This window comes from Bubalus kerabau, chromosome 1 (genome assembly GCF_029407905.1).
Source record: "Bubalus kerabau isolate K-KA32 ecotype Philippines breed swamp buffalo chromosome 1, PCC_UOA_SB_1v2, whole genome shotgun sequence".
Taxonomy (NCBI): Eukaryota; Metazoa; Chordata; class Mammalia; order Artiodactyla; family Bovidae; genus Bubalus; species Bubalus kerabau.
The window spans coordinates 100,857,093-100,874,697 of NC_073624.1; positions in this window are offsets into that span (position 1 = coordinate 100,857,093).

Below are 17,605 nucleotides of genomic sequence, written 5' to 3' on the forward strand. Positions count from 1 at the left end.
TTACATTTCAGAGAAGGCAATGGCACCCCACTCCAGTACTTTTGCCTGGAAAATCCCATGGATGGAGGAGCCTGGTAGGCTGCAGTCCATGGGGTCACTAGAGTCAGACACGACTGAGTGACTTCACTTTCCCTTTCACTTTCACTTTTCCCTTTCATGCACTGGAGAAGGAAATGGCAACCCACTCCAGTGTTCTTGCCTGGAGAATCCCAGGGACGGGGGAGCCTGGTGGGCTGCCATCTATGGGGTCACACAGAGTCGGACACGACTGAAGCAACTTAGCAGCAGCAGCAGCAAAGTTACATTTAAATAGCTGAAGATTATGTTGTAAATGGTAAGAAAACCACAATATGCAATTTCAGTTTAGGTTAGTATTTTAAAAAATAGGCTTCTATTAATATGGCATTTCCCAGCTCATACTTTAGTCTGTTCTGCAAATTGAAGGCAATTTAATTTTACTTTAAGTCTTTGGAGCACTTTGTACATTTCCAAGGGCAGATTAAAGACAATTCATGCTCACAGTTACCCAAGTAGGACCTGGTAATTGAAAATGAATGAATGAATCTGTCTACTGTAGAATGGTTCTGAGATCAAACAGGTCTAATGAAATAGTTTTAAATGGATTCTTCACCTTTTTAGAAAAGAGTGTCTGTAACCCATCAATCTGCCTTGATAGGTCTTTTTGGCCTTCTGGGAGAGACCAGTATATACATTTATTTTTGATAATCAGTATATGCACTGATTTTTGAGTGAATGCTGCCCTCTGTTACACGTGCATCTGTCACAGTGTGCTCTCAGGGTCTGGGAATTGTGCATCACAGACATTTTGCATTAACATTGAAGATAATACGGCTTTAATGGAACTGAAATCCTGTGGCACATGGAACAAACAACTCCCTGCTTCCAGTTTGAGTGCAGTAACAGCACATGAAAATACATAGCAGCAGAGACATAGAGTCCACAGATTCAATTTTTAAGAAATAAACAGAGTAATTCTCTTGTCATCTTGATGGAAATCTTACTTACCTTTTAAATTATAGCTCACATCCTCCCTTTGGTTCTCAGCTATTCTCTGACTTCTATACCCCACCTTCATGACCCTTATTTTCAACAGAAAACTTTATGTCTCTATTGCATAAAAAAGATAAAGGCCAGAATTAGCAGAAATCTTCATAAATCATTCTCTCTCTTAACAAAAACTTGTTAAAGAGAGGTTCATACCAATTCCACTTTCTCATCCTCTGCTTGTTCTCTGCCTATTGCTTCTAGCCACATTTTTCTATTAATATATTGTTAATCATTCCATCATGTCTGACTCTTTACAACCTCATGGACTGTAGCTTACCAGGCTCCTCTATCCATGGAATTCTCCAGGCAAGAATACTGAAGTGGGTTGCCACTGCCTTCTCCAGGGGATCTTCCCAACCCAAGGGACTGAACTGGGTTTCCTGTGTTGCACTCAGAGTCTTTACAGTCTGAGCCACCAGGGAAATCTATTAATATGTGCTCCCACTGAAATCAAGGAAGACCGTCTAACTGGTAAATGAGAGCACTGTTCCCTGCCTCACTCCACAGGATCTCTGTGACATCTGACATTACAAGTCAATCTTCTGATTTTCTTTTTCCTTCCTCTTCTTCCTTCTCATCCAGAAATACCATTTTCCCTTGCTTTAGCATTGTCCCCTAATCTCTCAGATTGCTCCATTTCTAACTTTCCGAGGGACCTCTTTGCCTATGCTTGCTTGGAGCAGAGGTGAGGGAGGCTCATGTTTAGTTGCAAGTATTCTAATAGTTACATGGCACATGGGGCTGGAGGGCTCACCCCCACTCACTTAACACTGACTGGCTCCTCTGCTTTGCCTTCTGTAATGCCTGGTATCCCCTCTGTGACAATTTCACCTACAATTTCCTAGCCAAGGTTGGGGATAGAAAGTGCTTAAGTCATAATTTGGTATACGGTAGGTGCTTAATTAAATCCACTTAATTATGGATGAAAGAATTTAATAGAAATATTTTAATATTTTCTATAGGTTGCATTTGACATTAATTCTCAATAATGCTTCCTCCTCTCTAAAAATAATTTAATTTAAATCCAAATTAAAGTTATCCATGAATTATCCTATGTCACTTCTTTCTTCTCTTCTCTATATTAATTATTTATTAAACCTGGCTCAGTAGTTCTTTATCATCAGTGTTCCAATAAAGTCTTTTGACAATTTCCTGTATAATTTTATTTTTTATTTTTTTAAATTTTATTTTATTTTTAAATTTCACATAATTGTATTAGTTTAAAAATATGATTTACATAGCTTGAATTACAGAGTTAGAGGTATTTCTGAAATAGGATGGACATCACACATTTGCTTTGGAAGAGAATGTAGTTGGACTAAAGTTAGCAATTAACAACAGAAATCACCATGCAAATAGAAATAGCTATTGACTTTAGTTTTTATCTCAGAGTAAGAATCTACCACCAGTCTTTGAAATCACTAACAGGCCAAGGTGTCACAACCTCTGACTGGCGTAAATAGGTGATGAACGTGAGGAAAAAACAGAGAAATGAGGCAGTGAGGTTTAGTAGAAAAATATAGAGGACCAAGATTCAAGTTATACCTCTGGTACTCATAGCTCCATGATAACTCTAACTCTCTAAATGGGACCCTCTACACTGGGAAGAATTCCATTTACTTATCTATTTTCTAGTGCTGGAAATTTATTTATGCATGCTACTGCTATGCACATGTAAAGGATAATTAGACTATTTTGCATGCAATAGCAAGGTAATGATTAAAATCCTTCAAGCTAGGTGTCAGCAGTACGTGAACCAAGAACTTCCAGATGTCCAAGCTGGGTTTCAAAGAAGCAGAAGAACCAGAGATAAAGTTGCCAAAATTTGTTGGATCATGGAGAAAGCAAGATAATTCCAGAAAAACATCTACTTCTGCTTCATTGACTACACTAAAGTCCTTGACTGTGTGGATCACAATAAACTGTGGAAAATTCTTAAAGAGGTGGGAGTACCACACCATCTTACTATCTCCTGGGAAACCTGTATGCAGGTCAAGAAGCAACAGTTACTACTGGACATGGAACAAAGGACTGCTTCAAAATTGAGAAAGGAGTATGTCAAGGCTGTATAAAATCACCTTACTTAATATATATGCAGAGTACATCATATGAAATACTGGGATGGGTGAATCACAGATGGAATCAAGACTGCTGTGAGAAATATCAATAACCTCAAATATGCAGATGATACCAATCTAATGGCAGAAAGCAAAGAGGAACTCAAGAAGCCCTTGATGAGAATGAAAGAGGAGAGTGAAAAATCTCGCTGAACTCAACATTCTAAAAACGAAGATCATGGCATCGCTCCCATCAATTCAGTTCAGTTGCTCAGTCATGTCCGACTCTTTGCGACCCCAAGGACTGCAGCACGCCAGGCTTCCCTGTCTACCACCAACTCCTGGAGCTTGCTCAAACTCATGTTCATTGAGTCAGTGATGTCATTCAACCATATCATCCTCTGTCGTCCCCTTTTCCTTCTGCCTTCAATCTTTTCAAGCATCAGTGTTTTGTTTTGTTTTGTTTTTTTCCAATGAGTCCATTCTTTGCATCAGGTGGCCAAAGTATTGGAGTCTGAGCTTGAGCATAAGTCCTTCCAATGAATATACAGGACTGATTTCCTTTAGGATGGACTGGTTGGATCTCTTTGCTGTCCAAGGGACTCTCAAGAGTCTTCTCCATATCACAGTTCAAAAGCATCGATTCTTCAGCACTCAGCTTTCTTTGTAGTCCAACTCTTGTATCCATACATGACTATTGGAAAAACCATAGCTTTGACTAGGCAGACCTTTGTCGGTAAAATAATGTCTCTGCTTTTTAATATGCTCTCTAGGTAGGTCACAGCTTTTCTTCCAAGGAGCAAGCATCTTTTAATTTCATGGCTGCAGTCACCATCTGCAGTGTTTGGGAGCCCCTCAAAATAAAGTCTCTCACTGTTTCCATTGTTTTCCCATATATTTGCCATAAAGTGATGGGGCTGGATGCCATGATCTTCATGTTTTGAATGTCGAGTTTTAAGCCAGCTTTTTCACTCTCCTCTTTCACTTTCATCAAGAGGGTCTTTAGTTCCTCTTTGCTTTTTACCCTAAGGGTGGTGTCATCTGTATATCTGAAGTTATTGATATTTATCCTGGCAATCTTGATTCTAGCTTGTGCTTCATCCAGCCTGGCATTTTCACAATGTACTCTGCATATAAATTAAATAAGCAGGGTGACAGCCTTGACATAGTCCTTTCCCGATTGGGAACCAGTCTGTTGTTCCATGACCAGTTCTAACTGTTGCTTCCTGACCTATATACAGATTTCTCGGAGGCAGGTAAGGTGGTCTGGTATTTCCATCTCTTGAAGAATTTTCCACAGTTTGTTATGATCCACACAGTCAAAGGCTTTTGTGTAGTCAATGAAACAGAAGTAATTGTTCTTCTGGAATTGTCTTGCTTTTTCTATGATTCATTGGATGTTGGCAATTTGATCTCTGGTTCCTCTGCCTTTTATAAATCTAGCTCAAACATCTGGAAGTTCACATTCACTTACTGTTAAAGCCTGGCTTCGAGAATTTTGAGCATTACTTTGCCAGTGTGTGAGATGAGTGCAATTGTGTAGTAGTTTGAACATTTTTGGCATTGCCTTTCTTTGGGACTGGAATGAAAAGTGACTTTTTCCAGTCCTGTGCCACTGCTGAGTTTTCCAAATTTGCTGGCATATTGAGTGCAGCACTTTCACAGCATCATCTTTCAGGATTTGAAATAGCTCAACTGGAATTCCATCACCTCCACTAGCTTTGTTCGTAGTGATGCTATCTAAGGCCAACTTGACTTCACATTCCAGGATGTCTGGCTCTAGGTGAGTGATCACACTATTGTAGTCATATAGGTCATTAAGATCTTTTTTTTTGTATAGTTCTTCTGTGTATTCTTGCCACCTCTTCTTAATCTCTTCTGCTTCTGTTAGATCTATACCATTTCTGTCCTTTATTGTGCCCATTATTGAATGAAATATTCCCTTGGTATCTCTAATTTTCTTGAAGAAATCTCTAGTGTTTCCCATTCCATTGTTTTCCTCTATTTTTCACAATGATCACTGAGGGAGGCTTTCTTATCTCTCCTTGCTATTCTTTGGAACTCTGCATTCAGATGGGTATATCTTTCCTTTTCTCCTTTGCCTTTCACTTCCCTTCTTTTCTCAGCTATTTGTAAGGCCTCCTCAGACAACCATTTTGCCTTTTTGCATTTCTTCTTCTTAGGGATGGCTTTGATGACCACCTCCTGTATGTCACAAACCTCCGTCCATAGTTTTTTAGGCACTCTGTCTATCAGATCCAGTCCCTTCAATCTATTTGTCACTTCCACTGTATAATCATAAGGGATTTGATTCAGGTCATAACTGAATGGCCTAGTCACTTCCCATCCTTAGTCTGGTCCCATCACTTCATAGCAAATAGAAGGGGAAAAAGTGGAAACACTTTTCCATGACAGAATTTATTTTCTTGGGTTCCAAAATCACTGCAGACAGCTACTGTAGCCATGTAATTAAAAGACGCTTGCTCCTTGGAAGGAAAGATATGACAAATCCAGGCCATGTATTAAAAAGCAGAGACATCACTTTGCCAACAAATGCCCATATAGTCAAAGCTATCATTTTACCAGTAGTCACGTACAAATTGAGAGTTGGACCATTAGGAAGGTTGAATGCCGAAGAATTGATATGTTTGAATGGAGGTACTCGAGAAGACTCTTGAGCGTCCCCTGGACTGCAAGGAGATCAAACCAGTCAATCCTAAATAAGTCGACCTTGAATATTCATTGGAAGAACTCACAGTGAAGCTGAAGCTCCAGTATATTGGCCACCTGATGCAAAGAGCTGACTCATTGGAAAAGACCCTGATCCTGGGAAAATTGAAGGCAGGAGGAGAAGGGGACGACAGAGGATGAGATGGTTGGATGGACATGAATTGGAGCAAACTCCAGAAGATAGTGAAAAACGGGGATGCCTGGTGTGCTGCATTCCATGGTGACACGAAGAGTCAGACAGGTTTAGTGACTGAACAACAATGACAACAACAAAGTGTGTGTTACCAATTGACCAAATTGAATTGTCTTTTTCCTAAAAGACAATATTTTCATAGACCAGACAATTCAATCCCCTGCTGCCTGAGGCAAATCATTCTTATAGTATTAACTGTTACTTTTTATCACCCCAAGTTTTACTTCATTCAGCTATAAAATGAGAACATTAATTACACTTCTTTCATGGGAGATGTAACAATTAACTGAGATGACACATGTAGCCAGTTAGCAAATACTGAGCACTCAACATCTCCGCCCACCTTTCTGGTCTCCTTTTCAATAATCCTTTCTCATGTACCTTAAGGCTCTTTGTATTGCCCTGTGTTCACGTTCTGAAATGCCATCCGGTCTCGCCTCTGCCCAGAACACTGTTTCTCCATCCTCCTCCTTGTCTTCATTCTTCCCATTAAAATAAATGGACCTCTGTAAAGACAATTCACTTCCCCTTCTGGTAGTTGTCACTTCTGATCACCAGCCAAGTTTTGAATCAATCTCTAAAGTAATAACTTCCATTTCAAGATAGCATTTCACTGTGTAAAGCAATGTTTTCACTATGGCTTTAAAAGTGATAGGCAAAGAGCACTAGGCTGAGAACTCTGTGCTGTACGACAACTTCCCATTAGGTATTTGACACATGGTGGTGCCCCCAACCAGTAACCCTGAAGAAGCTGAAGTTGAACGGTTCTATGAAGACCTACAAGACCTTTTAGAACTAACACCCAAAAAAGATGTCCTTTTCATTATAGGGCACTGGAATGCAAAAGTAGAAAGTCAAGAAACACCTGGAGTAACAGGAAAATTTGTCTTGGAATATGGAATGAAGCACGGCAAAGGCTAATAGAGTTTTGCCAAGAGAACGCGCTGGTCATATAAAACAGCCTCTTCCAACAACACAGGAGAAGACTCTACACGTGGACATCACCAGATGGTCAACACCAAAATCAGATTGATCATATTCTTTGCAGCTAAGATGGAAAAGCTCTATACAGTCAGCAAAAACAAGACCGGGAGCTGACTGTGGCTCAGATCATGAACTCTTTATTGCCAAATTCAGACTTAAATCGAAGAAAGTGGGGAAAACCACTAGACCATTCAGGTATGACCTAAATCAAATCCCTTATGATTATACAGTGGAAGTGAGAAATAGATTTAAGGGACTAGATCTGAAAGATGGAGTGCCTGATGAACTGAGGTTGTGTGACTGAACTGAGTGACTGAGGTTCGTGACACTGTACAGGAGACAGGGATCAAGACCATCCCCATGGAAAAGAAATGCAAAAAAGTAAAATGGCTGTCTGGGGAGGCCTTACAAATAGCTGTGAAAAGAAGAGAAGCAAAAAGCAAAGGAGAAAAGGAAAGATATAAACATCTGAATGCAGAGTTCCAAAGAATAGTAAGAAGAGATAAGAAAGCCTTCTTCAGCTATCAATGCAAAGAAATAGAGGGAAACAACAGAATGGGAAAGACTAGAGATCTCTTCAAGAAAATTAGAGATACCAAGGGAACACTTCATGCAAAGATGGGCTTGATAAAGGACAGAAATGGTATGGACCTAACAGAAGCAGAAGATATTAAGAAGAGGTGGCAAGAATACACAGAAGAACTGTACAAAAAAGATCTTCATGACCCAGATAATCACGATGGTGTGATCACTCACCTAGAGCCAGACATCCTGGAATGTGAAGTCAAGTGGGCCTTAGAAAGCACCATGACGAACAAAGCTAGTGGAGGTGATGGAATTCCAGTTGAGCTATTTCAAATCCTGAAAGATGATGCTGTGAAAGTGCTGCACTCAATATGCCAGCAAATTTGGACAAGTCAGCAGTGACCACAGGACTGGAAAAGGTCAGTTTTCATTCCAATCCCAAAGAAAGGCAATGCCAAAGAATGCTCAAACTACCACACAATTGCACCCATCTCACACGCTAGTAAAGTAATGCTCAAAATTCTCCAAGCCAGGCTTCAGCAATACATGAACCATGAACTTCCAGATGTTCAAGCTGGTTTTAGAAAAGGCAGAGGAACCAGAGATCAAATTGCCAACATCCTCTGGATCATCGAAAAAACAAGAGAGTTCCAGAAAAACATCTATTTCTGCTTTATTGACTATGCCAAGGCCTTTGACTCTGTGGATCACAATAAACTGTGGAATATTCTGAAAGAGATGGGAATACCAGACCACCTGACCTGCCTCTTGAGAAACCTATATGCAGGTCAGGAAGCAACAGTTACAACTGGACATGGAACAGCAGACTGATTCCAAATAGGAAAAGGAGTTCATCAAGGCTGTATATTGTCACCCTGCTTATTTAACTTATATGCAGAGTACATCATGAGAAACGCTGGGCTGGAAGAAGCACAAGCTGGAATCAAGATTGCCGGGAGAAATATCAATAACCTCAGATATGCAGATGACACCACCCTTATGGCAGAAAGTGAAGAGTAACTCAAAAGCCTCTTGATGAAAGTGAAAGTGGAGAGTGAAAAGATTGGCTTAAAGCTCAACATTCAGAAAACGAAGATCATGGCATCTGGTCCCATCACTTCATGGGAAATAGATGGGGAAACAGTGGAAACAGTGTCAGACTTTATTTTTTTGGGCTCCAAAATCACTGCAGATGGAGACTGTAACCATGAAATTAAAAGACGCTTACTCCTTGGAAGGAAAGTTATGACCAACCTAGATAGCATATAGAAAAGCAGACATTAATTTGCCAACAAAGGTCCATCTAGTCAAGGCTATGGTTTTTCCAGTGGTCATGTATGGATGTGAGTTGGACTGTGAAGAAGGTTGAGCACTGAAGAATCGATGCTTTTGAACTGTGATGTTGGAGAAGACTCTTGGGAGACCCTTGGACTGCAAGGAGATCCAACCAGTCCATCCTAAAGGAAACAGTCCTAGGTGTTCATTTGAAGGACTGATGCTGAAGCTGAAACTCCAATACTTTGGCCACCTCATGCGAAGAGTTGACTCATTGGAAACCACTCTGATGCTGGGAGGGATTGGGGGCAAGAGGAAAAGGGGACGATAGAGGATGAGATGGCTGGATGGCATCACCGAGTCTATGGACATGAATTTGAGTGAACTCCGGGAGTTGGTGATGGACAGGGAGGCCTGGCGTGTTGCAGTCCATGGGGTCGCAAAGAGTTGGACATGACTGAGCGACTGACCTGACCTGACCTGGTGTACATATTCAATCTTACTCCAGAGGGGAGGGGTAGGGTGGGAGGTTCAAGAGGGAGGGGGCATATCTATAACTATGGCTGATTCATGTTGATGTATGGCAGAAACCAACACAACAGGTCAGATCAGATCAGATCAGATCAGTCGCTCAGTCGTGTCTGACTCTTTGCGACCCCATGAATCGCAGCACGCCAGGCCTCCCTGTCCATCACCAACTCCTGGAGTTCACTCAGACTCACGTCCATCGAGTCAGTGATGCCACCCAGCCATCTCATCCTCTGTCGTCTCCTTCTTCTCCTGCCCCCAATCCCTCCATACACTATTACAAAAGTCCTAGGAACACAAAACTCTAGAAAAAAATAGAAGCCTAATACCATGTGAGGCATTCAACTTTTAATTGCATTTTAATTTTTACCATATTAATCATTTTTAAAGTGTGAAGTTCAATAGTGTTGAGTACCTCTGTATTGCTATGAATTCACCCTTCAGAACTCTTTTCACCTTGCAAAACTACATCTCTGTACTCATTAAACAACAATATCCCGTTTCACTCTCCCCCTATCCCTAAGCAAACACCATTCTATTTTCTGTCCCTATAAATCTGACTTCTCCAGGTACTTAGGATAAGTGGAATTATCAATATTTCTCTTCTTGTGATTGACTCATTTCCTTTAGTGTAGCCTACTCAAATTTCATTCATTGTGTAGCATGCACCTAAATTTCCTTTCCTCCTAAGGCTGAATAACATTCCATTTTGTTTATCTATTTATCTGGTATTCAGCTTAGGTTGTTTACATCTTTTCTCTACTGTGAATAATGCTGCTAAAAACACGGATATAGAAATATTTCTTTGAGACTGTACTTTCAATTCCTTCGCGTGTATAACCAGAAGTGGAATTGCTATATCATACTGTAATTTATTTTGAATGTTTTTAGGAAATGCCATATTGTTTTCGCAGCAATTGTACCTTGTTACATTTCCACCAACCCTGGACAAAGGCTCCAATTTCTCCAGACCCTTATCAGCCCTTGATGTTTATTTGTTTTTATAGTGTCCAGCCTAGAGGGTGTGTTCCACTACTCTTACTAGGGTCTGCCATTGTTCCTCTCTGTAGACTCTTTCTTCTGGCACTGGCTCCCTAGCCATAAAGAGCAGATCCAAAATCACAGAAGGAGCTTCCTTGGCATCACATACATTTCTAGCCCACCCCTCCCCATCCCACTCCCCCAAAAACCCAGAGATTAACAAATTTTTTGACTTTTGGGTTATCAAACTCAAATTTCCAGACACAGACTTTGCCTCCTTAATATTTTTGTTCTGTCTTAATTTAGGTTTACATTAAGTTAATCCCTTAGACTCAACACTGTTCAATTTTCCTGCCATTTGTAAAACACTAGTTAATTTTTCAGTCAGAATTAATGTATCCTTCCACCTTTTTCCCTAAGACATTCTATAAATTGCTTAAGTTAATACATTACAGCAAAATTATTTGCTCATGTATTTGGCTCTGGAGCAGACCCAAAACACCCAATTACCACCACCCTCCCCCACTTTGTTTTTACCAAAATAACTTTGTTCTTCTTTTGAATAGTCTGTAATCAGCTAAAAACCTATATTCTACAGACTCTTTTGCAGCCAAGGCTATCCATATGACATAGTTCTGATCAAGAGAATAACTGGAACATTGTTGGTGGTTTCTGAATAGATTTTGGTTTCCTAATGTAGGTATAACCTCCCTGTTTATAACTGGAATACAGATGAGAGAAAGAGCCAACTCACTGGAAAAGACTCTGATGCTCAGCAAGATTGAGAGCAGGAGGAGAAGGGGGCAGCAATGGACATGAATTTGAGCAAACTTTGGGAGATAGTGAAGGACAGGGACACCTGGAGTGCTGCAGTCCATGGGGTCGTGGAGAGTCAGACACAACTTAGTGACTGAACAACAGCAACCAAGACATGGGCCAGCCATTTTGAAGTTATATGGCAACCATAAAGATAAAAACTGCATTTGGAGGATGATGAAACAAAAACATAAAAAGAAGCTATAATGATGTAATACCTGTACTGTGCTTAGCTGTGTACTATGGATTTTTTAAAAAAACTATAGGATAAAATACCAACCAATTTGATAAAGCTCATGTTTCCTGGTATTTTTCACATCACAAAATATATAGAAAATGATAGCATTTGCTACTTGTAAGGAAAAGGCCACTCATAGACAAAGCAGAATATTCAGACTGCCCTCTTCGCTCTCAAGTAGAAGTGCACCATCTTGTCACACCTATAACACACTGGCTAAACAGTAATGTACTGTGTCGCGTACGTGTTGCACACCTATAACACACTGGCTAAACAGTAATGTACTGTGTCGCGTACGTGTTGGGAATCTTGGACTAAACCACCACAGCCATATTGTTTTTTGAAGGAGCTGAACATGATTTCTTACTAACAGAGTTTCTTTCTCTAGCTAGTCAATGAGATTATTGAGAGCAAAACTATGCATTTTTATCTTATTTCTCTCTTACTCAGTATGCGGCTAGAAACTTAGTAATTACTCAGCAAGTATCTACTGAGTAAATGAAAAGGAAAAATAATTTCATTGTTTTAGACTGACTGGTTTTCTCAGAGTTCTGGATTGTGCTCCTTTCTGACTAAAAGGTTTTATTCATTTTTCTCCCTGCCTGGAAAAACTCCCTGATCCTCTCCATGCAGCCAAATCCTACTCATTCTTCAGAGTCCTTCTTAAGTCTCACCTCTTCCATGAAACTCTTCTTAACCTTTTGGCTCAGGTCATACCATTTTATTCCTTTCTCTGTACTCCTATAATTCATGCTGAAAGAAAGGTTCACCGTGAACTTAAAAATACAGGTGCTCTCCAACTAATGACCCAGCTTTTCCTGGTTGTCATATGCTAACCATATTTTCTAATGACAAAAGGCTGTAGTTTGTATATTTTTTCTAAAAACACACTTCATGCCATGAAAATAGAAACAATTGATGAAAAAATAAAAAATTAAGCAAGCAATCAAACAATATAAGAATCACACTATAAATGTTCTCTTTGGGGAAATGCTCTGAGATGAATCAGCTGCAGTTTCTTAAAGTATAAATCTAGTAAAGTTGGGCTGAGCACACCAAATTAGTCAGAATCTCCCTAGGTTAAACATTGAGATTTTTCAGGACACAAAGCTCTTAGAACTGGATCTAAAGATATTATCATCTGTCCCCAAAGTTCTACTAAAAATTTAATATAAGGTAGTCTTATAAAGGTCTTTGGATGGCAAACTAGAGTTGGGCCTTTTATTTCTTTCAACAATTCTCTCCTGCCTGATTCATCACCTTCAATACTGTGAAGGAAATTCATGTTTCTGGACATACTTAGATGCTTTTGGTCCATGCTTAGAGCTTTCCCTTGAGCACTAGGAATTCACTAGTAGTGTTCTTGCTACAATCAAATTAGTTCTTTGCTCACTCTAAAACATATTTCTTTGACTTTTCTTTTTTCTCCTTCTTCAGCATTTTGGAGAGAAAATATTTTATCAGAATTTTTGTTCAGGTGTATTTGTACATTCACATCATCAACAGTTATTGCATTTGTATTCATGTACTTGGAGAAGGTGATGGCACCCCACTCCAGTGCTCTTGCCTGGAAAATCCCATGGACAGAGGAGTCTGGTAGGCTGCAGTCCATGGAGTCACGACGAGTCTGACATGACTGAGCGACTTCACTTTCACTTTTCACTTCCATGCATTGGAGAAGGAAATGGCAGCCCACTCCAGTGTTCTTGTCTGGAGAATCCCAGGGACGGTGGAGCCTGGTGGGCTGCCGTCTATGGGGTCGCACAGAGTCGGACAAGACTGAAGCGACTTAGCAGCAGCAGCAGCAGCATCCATGTACTTAGCAAACTGGACACTGATTAAGCAGTCTGATATATCACCTCTTAACTGCTTTCTTTAAGTTGGCTTTGAAGAATTACTCAGGCTTCAGTTTGAGTCTACCATGAGGAATATTGCCATTTAATAGTACGTTTTTAGTATATCCAAAAAAGTACTATAATATTTTTAAATTTGATACATTTGATGTTTTTAGAATTTGAAGCCTATTAAGACCTTTATTCTTTGGTGGAATATTATATGTAGGCAACACCTTTAAAATTTCTACTGATTAATATAGTAAGATTGGGGGAACTGTTGAAAAAGGAGCAAAGGTTGAGAAATGGACATTAGGCTTAGACCAAAGGCTTCTACTTTGCCTCTTAGAATTTGTGACTTTGGACAACAACTAAGTCAATAATTAATAATAAGTCTTTGCTTTCTCATTTGGAAAGTGAAAATGGTTCAAGACTTACCTACTGCATAGAGTTGTTATAAAAAGCCATTTAACATGTTTTTCAAATTGAAAGCATAATTTTGAAAATAATATTAGTATCTGGCATTCACACACTGACCCACATTTTCCCTATGAAAGGGAGTACTTTTTCTTCATATTATAGGACTATTTCACCATTTTGGGTTGTATTAATATTCTTAATCATTTGTTTAATGTATCCCTTGGATATTTCTGCATTGGTTTACTCTCAGTTTGCTACCAAACCGAAATATTTCTGTCACATTCTCTTACTCAGTGAGGGAAGAAATGCTTACCTGCTTGCTTAAAGTGATTTAAATTTGACATAATGGCTTGAAACTTTCACCTTCACCTTCAACTTTTTGTATTCCTTGAATAACTAGATGGATTGATAAATGCTCTGTTTTTTGAGCATTAAACACTTATGGCTTATAAACAGACTTTATTTGGGATTGTACTGTTTGATTATCCTTTGGGCTTTCATATCAGATGCCTTTCAATCATGAAGAAGAAGCATATATACTCTAAAATATCTTAGAGGAAACTCTGGGTAATCTAGTTGTTAGGGCTCTGTGCTTCCTCTACAGGGGACATAGGTTTGATTCCCCAGTTGGGGAATTAAGATCCCTCATGCTGTGTGGTGTGGCCAAAAATAAAATAAAATATATTAGAACCGAGTGGTCACTTATCAGTGGTTAGACATAATGAATGGCCCTATAAAATATGCTGCTGGCTGATTCCAGTAGTTTATTCTGGAAGATCAGCTCACAGTACCAAAGAAGCCCTTTAACAGGAAGCTCATACGGCCTGTTTACCAGGTAATTCTGCCACATGCATTCAACTTGCAACTGTTTTTAAATTCAGAGCCATAAGGCTTTCTGCAGGTATGGCTTTCAGTAAGTTGTAAAGTGCTTAAACAGATGGGACATTGTTATTAGCATGCATAATGTATTTTCATTGTATTAGGGTTGAAAGTGATTTTCCAGATAATGGCTTAGACAAATGTTTGTGGAATCTGTCTAGCTAATCCACCAAAAATGCAACCCGGCTTTCAGGAGCAATTCTACTTTTATTGAATGTTTTTGATTAAAAATTTAACTCCTGTGAATTTCTTACCACATTGTTAAAGAAACTCTATTACTTTGTTTTCTTCTTGGAGTCATTATTATTGCATTATTTAACCTAATAGTGACTTCTGACTAAACCAGAAATGCATTTTAAACTAAATAGCTACACATTTTATTGTATATTAAGTGATTCATTAAAAAGAATCTTAACAAAGGTCTTTTTATATCTCCACAGGTGTCATGGAGTGCAGTCAAAGTGTTGTCGGAACTTATCAGATGAGATGCTATAGCAGGGATCCAAACCCAGTGAATTGTTCATTTTTTCAACCTAAGAATTAATCACAGAATAGCTATGTCATCTATTTACTTTACCAGCAAATTAAGTGTCTCATATGTAGCAGGGGTCACAAAAAAAAATTTTTTTTAATATCTTTTTTTTCCAAAGACAAGGAAATGACTGATATTTTAAAAGTACAATTTCAACTTGCTGTAATTTGGACTCTAATGGGAACTTAGTACTTATGAGCTGTGTGGCTAAGTTACATAACTTGTTTTGTTTCAGCCCCAATTTCCCCATTAGGATGGAGAATATTAACCACATAGGTTTCCAGAGTTGCTGGAAGAGTTAAATGGGAAATGATTGGCCTGGTATAAATGGAAGCGGTATACAGTAAAAAAAAAAAAAAAAAAAAAATTAAGATTTTAATAACTTAGAGTTCACAGTATTTACACACCATTTACACCCTTCCATAAATTTCTCAGCTGATAATATTTTGGCAACTATTTCAGTATGGCTTTTCTTAATTTTGAGGTTTTTTGAGTCTCTAAATTGCCAACTTCCTGCTTATTGTTATAACCTATGTGGGAAATAGGGAAGCCCTGATAGCCGCTCTTGGTTTGGTTGACTGACATTTTCTTCATTTTTGGTTTCCTGACTCAATTATAAAACCTATACCACCAACACCAACACCCCTCCACCAACAAATAAAAAATAACTCATAAAAATAGCTGTGTTAGTTTCCTACTGCTGCTGTGATAATTTACCAAAAATTTAGTGTCTTAAAGCATGTCAACTGATTCACTTAGAGTTCTGGAGGTAGGAAAATGGGTCAGCAGAGATGCACTCCTTCTGGAGGTTCTGGAGCAAATCCATTTATTTGCCTTTTCTGGCTTCTAGAAGCTGCCCATTCCTTGGCTCTTGGCTCCACATCACTCCAATCTCTGCCACTGCTGCCCCATTGCTTTTCTGAGTTGGACTCTCCTGCCTCCCTATTACAAGGCCCCTGTAAGTCACAATGAACTCACCTGCATAGTCCAGGATATTCTCACCATGTCAAGTTCCTTAACTTAATCACACCTACAAAGCACTTCTTGCCATGTAAAGTAACATGTTCACAGCTTCCAGGAATTAAGCCAGGGGCATCTTTTGGAGGCTATTATCTTTTTCCTACCACAAAGTACAAGAAAAAGAAAAGAAGCCTAAAACATGTTTTATTTTTCAGAAATTAGCTGGGATGGCAGGAAACAGACAAAGCACCCGTGATGAAGAAATGTGAGACTGTCTTTCAATGGGTGTAATCAATTCTATTAGGGCTAATTGGGGGAAAAGTCAAATGGTGGTGTGAATTATATAGCTGTGCTCATCAAAGCAGTAGTTTTGCATTGACTATCAAAGAATAACTAGGACTAGCTGAAAATGACTTAATAGACATTGTTGATAAATTTGTTGGGGGAACAGATTGGAAGAGTTTGAAGATGACATATGGATTCATCATGAAATAGTCATAGTTTTTTATTTTTTTATGATAAAATAGAGATCATAAAGAAGTTTCTTGGATATTATTTTCTTTTTTAAAAAGTATTTTTGTTTATTTATTTATTTGGCTATGCCAGGTCTTAGCTGCTGCACATGGGATCTTCAATCTTCATTGCAGCATGGGGGGGTCTTTTTTAGTTGCAGCATGTGGGATCCAGTTCCATGACCAGGGGTTGAATCCAGGCCCCTAGCATTGGGAGCAAAGAATCCCAGCCACTGAACCACCAGGAAAGTCCCTATTTCTTTTTAACAGTGTGAGCACCTCTGTAAGGAATATGTGTTTTGAGCCCTGTATCACTGATGAAGCAATGAGGCTCAGAGGATTAAATAGCTAGTTCAGGGTTCCAGCTGGAATGCTGGGTGAGGGGCTAGCTGGCAAAAGTCAAATCTGTGAATTCTGATGCCTCTGTGTACCTAAAATCCAACAGATCCCAAAAGCAGCTGACAAATTCCCTTTCAAGCCTTGTTTACACTATGATTTCCCCTTGATGTGCAAAGTGATCACAGCCTAAGACTACAGGAAAGTCTCTCAATTAACAAAGAACACTCTTTTTTTTTATTTCTTTATTTCCAACATTGCAGTTAATGTAATTCATTACATCTCTAAGGGGAGCTACTACTACTGCGTTCAATAGTGCACTCTATCTTACCTTCTTTCATGAAAAAGGTAAGTTACCAACAAAACCAACCGTTTGTCTTTTATTTTCTGAACCATTTCTAATAAAAGACCAAACATTTTATCACTCTCCAAGATGACCTACCTACAACTGCTTTGACAAACTGTTAATCCCTGTTAAGTAATGAACCACTTGGAGCTGCTCAGCATTGGAGTATATCTCCTAGAAGCTGCTCATGTGAGAAGCAGCGACTCTGCAAATAAAACCTACAAATAAGAGCAACAGCTTTTGTGACTCCTCTCAATGTGGGACTCACAGTAGATATTCTGTGTCCCCCAGGTGGGTTTCTTGTAAGGCTCCTACTGCAGTTCCTCTGGTGAGGACAGTTACCTATGTTTTGGTGCTTCTCATTCTGCAAAATGCCTTTTGTGTTGGCCAGAG